The 6,197-nt window shown below is 50.7% G+C and overlaps 1 long non-coding RNA gene across 3 annotated transcripts in view; it reads left to right on the forward strand.

Annotated features, from left to right (window-relative positions):
- Window positions 1-4,688, forward strand: part of LOC108289015 — a 23,274-nt gene extending 18,586 nt beyond the window's left edge. For all 3 annotated transcript variants that reach the window (XR_001818950.2, XR_005196812.1, XR_001818951.2), the window contains 2 exons: window positions 4,038-4,224; window positions 4,353-4,688. This is a non-coding gene — a long non-coding RNA (uncharacterized LOC108289015). The remainder of the gene's footprint in view (window positions 1-4,037; window positions 4,225-4,352) is intronic.
- The last annotated feature ends 1,509 nt before the right edge of the window (window positions 4,689-6,197 follow it).

Raw genomic sequence — 6,197 nt, forward strand, 5'->3', positions numbered from 1 at the left:
GCCCTCCCCCCTCCCCTTCCCTTGCCTTCCTCCTCCCTTCCCTTCCTCTTTTCCTTCCCTTCCCCCTCCCTTTCCTTCCCTCTCTTCTCTCTCTTTTCTTTTTGGTGGCCCACATTTGCTCATCTATACTGTTTATTTCACAGAATACTTTCACAAAACACCTACGTTCAAGCATTCCTCAATGTTGTCTTTTATCTTGGAACACAACAAAAAGAAGACAGGAAGAATTCATATATATAACCTCAAAGTTAAGGCAGTGCACAGGCAAGCAAACAGAAGACATAGAGCAATGACCTGCTGAGATTGAATAGTCAACACTTACATAAAAAGGATAAATCCATTTATTTATTTATTTATTTAGAGACAGGATCTCACTCTGTCACTCAGGGTGGAATGCAGTGCTGTGATCATGGCTTACTGAAGCCTTGACTCCCAGGCCCAAGCAGTCCTCCCATCTCAGCCTCCTGAGTAGCTAGGACCACAGGTGTGCACCACCACACTTGGCTTATTTATTTATTTCTAGAGACTGATCTCACTATGTTGCCCAGGCTGGTCTTGAACTCCTGGGCTCAAGCAATCCTCAGGCCTCAGCCTCCCAAAGTTCTGGAATTACAGACATGAGTCACCATGCCCCGCCAAGAATATCCTCAATGTGTAAAGAGCTTTAACAGAAAAACACCTCGGCAGCAGCAAAAGGGACAGAGTACTTGAACAGATGAGTTACAAATGAGGACACGGAGATGACTGCTCAACCATAGCAAAGTGTTCAGCCTCACAATCCATCAAATAAATGCAAATTAAAACAAGACCTTTTTTCTCCCATCAGAGAGTAGAGATGAAAGGCGTCATCACACCCTCTGTTCGCAGAAAGCATGTAAATGGGCCGGAGCTTCACTAGGCCATCCCTGTCATTCTGGGTGCCCTGTCTTGGCACAGTCAAGAAGAGAAACAGCACCTGCATCCGAAAGCGTTGCTAGCCCTTGTTGAAGCCTTTCAAGAAAATACCAAAGGGGGAATTACATTTGTGGTACATCCCAAAACTTCTGAAAATTGTTTCCCCCTCACTATGGATCTCAGTCCCCACTTCCTTTGCCAGCAGAATGGAATCTGCCACTCATCTCTCTTCTTCCAACTCCTCTGGGGCCTCAGCGACTTCAAGCATCTGGCTCAGTCTTTGTTGTGCAGATTTGGCGTCTTGGACTTCCTTCTGCTGTCCAGTCCACACTGCCCAGCTCCTCAAGAAAAAGGGCTCTAGGTCTGACTCCTTCCCCCAGGGGGAGAGATGTATGGCTGGACCTGAATCAGAAGGGTGACTGAAGCTGCAGACGTGTGCACAGAGTAAATGTGTTGAAATATTTACTGCATGTGTTGTCTTTATATTCTCTTTTTTATTTATTTATTTACTTTTTATAAAGATGGGGTTTCACCATATTGATCAGGCTGGTCTTGAATTCCCGACCTCAGGTGATCTGCCTGCCTTGGCCTCCGAAGTGCTTGGATTATAGGTATGAGCCACCACACCCGGCCTGTCTTTATATTCTCTTTTCACACTAATTTCAGACCTGCAGTCTTTGTACATCTTTGCTTAGAGGATTTTTCTGTATTGTAAATTAGAATTGCCCTGAAATTTACAGCTAAGCCAGATTCTTATGGAAAAAAAAAAAAAAAAAAAAAAAACCCTAGTTGTCAAAGATAGTGAGGGTGTGGGGTATGCATCGAGAGTGCTTTGGGAAGCTCTGGTCTAAAATTCTTTCCAGATACAACCATTTCTTACCACCTCCACCATCACTACTCCAGCAGAACCACTGTGACTTCTGTACCTGTTTTGTATGGCTGCCCTGCCCCTCCCACCCGCATCCAGTCTATAGACAGACAGGCACATGGATAGATAGACAGACAGACAGGCAGGTGGAGAGATAGACAGAGGCAGATAGATAGATGATAGAGGATGATAGATAGGCAGGTGGAGAGATATAGACAGATGATGATAGAGATAGATAGGTAATAGATGATAGATATATAGATACAGATAAATGATAGATAGGTATAGACAAATAGATAGCTAGATAGATGATGAAATAGATGATGACATAGATATCCTTCTTCCCCGATTCTGTTCTGAGGTAGCAGGCCACATTCAGGAATGCTGGAATGTGGGTGTTTGGTGAAAGTGCTCTGTGAATGAACAATATACATGAGCTGTATCTATATCCAGTCCAGTCTCAACACAACAGCCAGAGGTTTCTTCCAAAATACATGTCAGCTGAGACCTCTCTCAGTTCCCATCCCTCCAGCAGGTCAGGAAAAGCCACTCTCACAATGGCTGTGGGAAGCAGAATTTCTAAGAGCCCCTCAAGGAGGCCCCGTGCTCATCCATGGAAGCTTGATTGTGATGAGAAGCTACCTTGAAGCACATTGTTTCATAGACAGTTGGCCTTAAACCAGGGAGGTTATCCTGAATTCTGGGTGAGCATAGTGTAATCCCATGAGCCCCGAGAGCAGAGAGCGTCCTCTGGCTGCAGGTGGAAGAGGTGGCAGAGAGGATGGGGTGGGAGAGTGGGTGCCTTACTGGGTGGGGTGGTCTCAGGCTTCCTTGCTGGCTTTGAGAAGAGGGGTGCAGTGAGCCTTGAGCTGACAGCCTGCAGGGGAGCAGGGCCTCCGTCCTTCAGCCACAGGGAGAAGTGCTCTAGTCCCCAGTGACCCTGAAGCACGTTCTTTCCTTGAGCCCCAGACAAGAGCATCACCCGCAATAGCACCGCCCCCTCCCCCACCATGGCACCCCGCCACCTTCACTTTGACCTGCAAGAACAAAGGACCCCACTGAGCCAACCTTCTCCAACTGCTGTAATAAATGGGTGTTGTTCAGGCTGCCACATTGTCCAGGGGCAGTAAGAAATGAATACCGTGGTCTGCAAGTCCCCCTGACTCTTCCAGCCTCCTCCCTGGTCCCTCAGACACCCTTGTTCTTCCCATCAGAGCTGCAGGCCTGGTACTCCCTCTGTCAGAGGCCCTTCCCCAAAACAGAGCAGACGGCTGCCCGCTGGGTGTGTTCCAGGCCTCGGCAGATGCTTCAGAGTAGAAGCGCACCCATGTTGCTTTGCGAAGTGTAAGTGACAGTGTGGCTCACAAACCTGCCTGTTTTCTGGGTGTCCTGGCTCTTCCTGGAAACAGTGGGGAGGGCGGCTTGGCAAGCTACCCACATGGCGTGTGCAGGAGGTCAGCCGATCACTGGGCTACAGGCAGCTGAGGGTGACCAGCCACTGAGTGGATCAGGAATAAGTGCACAGCACCTTCGAGAGTCAGGGATGTTTGGTGAGGGCCTTCCTTTGAATGAGAAAGGAGGTGAATGCTGAGTATTCATCAGTTTGGGAGCAAGAAGGGTCCCTACTCTCCTCCCCTCCCCTCGCCTCCCTTTTCCCTCCTGGGCCATGCAGTGGGCCTGTGAACAGCACAGAAAATGCACCCAGAGGAGCTCAGGACGTCCAGGAAGACCTCGAGGAGCACCCGTGAATAGGAGGCTTGCACCCCAAGTCTGTGGTGGGCTGGGGTGGGGCCCCTGCTCTGGAAAGAATAAGTGCTCTTCCCAAGTAGGAGGGACATCCAGGGCCTGGCAGGGACTGTGGCCCAAGCAGGAAGAACATCCAGGGCCTGTGGGAGGCAGGGACCATGGCCCAAGTAGGAGGGACGTACAGGGCCTGGCAGGGACCCTGGCCCAAGTGGGAGGGACACGCAGGGCCTGTGGGAGGATGGGCCTCTTCTGCAGTCGTGGCTGCAGGGCCTGGTGAGGGTCACTTTCAGGCTGGTTAGACCTGCCCCCTCCCCAGGTGGTGTGCTCAGACAGCGCCTCTGGGCTGGGACAAATGGGAAGGTGCTGAGACCATGTCTACCTGTGGCTCTAAACACTGACTTCCACCTGCTGGCCTCCGCGTCCCTGCAGCCAGCTGCCTGGAGCTCATTCTGTGGTGTGAATTGTCTTAGGTGATTCCCACTGTGAACAGTGGAACTCTGACACATTCTTTGTGTAACTTTGTTCTCAGCATTGCGTTCGCCTTGTGCGGCAGCTGCAGACCCTCTCGCGACCGCCCCAGGAAACACTGGCAGCTAGTGAGAATCTTCAGGCAGCCATGAGCAGTGTGAGATGATTTTGCCAACTGCAGCATCGTGTCCATGCTCTGAGCATGTCTGAGTGTCTGAGTGAGAGGGCTCAGCTATGATGCCCGGAAGGTGAGATGCCTCAAATGCATTTTGACCTGGGGCATTTTAGACTTACCATGGGTTTGTTGGGATGTGACCTCACCAGTCCAGGAGCATCTGTGCTATGAGTATTCATTTTCTTCCTAGAATTTCTCCAGCTTGGGCATTGGGAGCTCTGAAGACCTCCTTGACATTCACTCCCTGAAGTCCCCAGAGCCACCGCTCTTCCCTGACATCTGTGCAAGGCAGGAGGTGCGGGGTCAGTTTCCACAAGGAAGAGTGACTCATCCAGGCCGTTGTTCCATGGAGATATGACTTTTGCAACATTTGTAACTTTCCTGTTAGCCTAAAATTATCTCAAAATACAAAGTTAAAAAATGAATCAAGTGAGTTAACACTGGAATTTGCAGATGAACACTGACGATACCAACAATAATAAAAATAATAATGCCCTTTGTTGAGTGTGGCAAGCAGTGTGCTAGCACCTCGTCAAATCCCCCTTAGGAAACCAGGGTCTTCCTTGAGCATCCTGGGAGTGTGGCAAGGCAGCCAGGGAAGTGGAGGCGTTCCAGGGATGCCCGTCTCTACTGCCGCTTGCTGGCAGTGTTCACTCTGTTAGCTCAATGTTTGCCTTAATGCACCCTTTAGAATCACACTCTATCCTTGGAGGCTTCAGCGGCTGATAAAAAAAGAAGGCTTCTGTGTACACATTGGCAACTCTACCACCCAATTTCCAGTGGAGCTCCAGAAGCTAAAAATAACCACGTGCTTTCTGTTTCATGCAGAAAAGAGGACGTGTGCACTTTATTTCGTAACACTTGCCATTTTTGAAACTCTGATTTTTCCCACATGTATTTTTAAAATGTCCTTGAAGGAAAAGACACGATGTGGATTTCACCAGTTTTCTCTTTTCTGTAATCCAGCTCAGGTCTAGGGGCAGGTCCAGATCTTCAGGAAACAACTCCTGGAAATCAGACGTTGGAAGAAAACCTTGAGCCAAAATGCATGGCCATGAGGTGGACTTGCCAAGAAGTGCCCGGAGACAGCTCCCTGGGGTCTGAGGCTGAGGCCCATAGGAGGAATGGCATCTTCAAGGGTCCCCGGATCCCTGCAGCCCACGGCAGGGAGGAGCAGTGGCCTGCCAGGGTCTCTGCATGGCCTGTTTCCTGTGCAAGGAGAGGCCACAGACTTAGAGCACAATCCAGGGCTCTGTGTGCTGAGGCAGGAGCAAGGATAGCCATCCAGAGCTCTGCCTTCCCCAGGCTTTCAGCGCTGTCCTCACCAAGGCCAAGCATGGTTGCTGGAGGGAGCCGTTTGTACCAGGTTTCCATCTGCGTGATGCTCACTTGCTTGCTTTTCACTAAGTGAGCCCCACAGAGGTGCATTTTGGGGAATTTCCAGTGAACACAGAGCAGGTGGGCCATGGGTGGGTCAGGGCTGGGCACGACATCAGAGGAGGACCCTGCCCTCTGAGGAGCATCCTCCTCACAGGTAGGGCCACCTGGTGGGTTTTCTGAGTTAGCTCTCTCCTGAGGCTGCCAGGCCAGGCCCTTTCCCATCTTGCTGCACTCACCCTGCCTGGACCAAGGGTCCCAGACTTACCACCTGGCTGATGCTTGGGTGTGAGCAAAATTCCTAGGATCCAAGGTCAGGGACTAGAAGGGCAGTGGGAATGGTGTCTGTGGCTGGAAAAAACCCAAGGCCACACAGCCAGGAGGTTAGGCAGAGAGGTGGGACATGGCCTTTGACCCAAGTGAACCTGGGCAGTGCTAGAAATACCGCTGGGACCATGCACAGACGTACACAGTTGGTTAACACCAGTCTTCCCAGCTAGGACTGAGCAGAGCCCCTCCCAGCACCCTGACTGCTGTTACTCAAGTGCAGCTGCTTGCCTTGTGCATCCTCTAGGGCTGGGCTGGCCTCATCTTCAATGATGCACTGACAGGGCCACTGCAATACGACAGGAAGAGGAAATACGTGGTAAGAACGGTGACAATGTAAAT

This window comes from Cebus imitator, unplaced genomic scaffold (assembly GCF_001604975.1).
Source record: "Cebus imitator isolate Cc_AM_T3 unplaced genomic scaffold, Cebus_imitator-1.0 Scaffold388, whole genome shotgun sequence".
In the NCBI taxonomy this organism is placed as follows: domain Eukaryota; kingdom Metazoa; phylum Chordata; class Mammalia; order Primates; family Cebidae; genus Cebus; species Cebus imitator.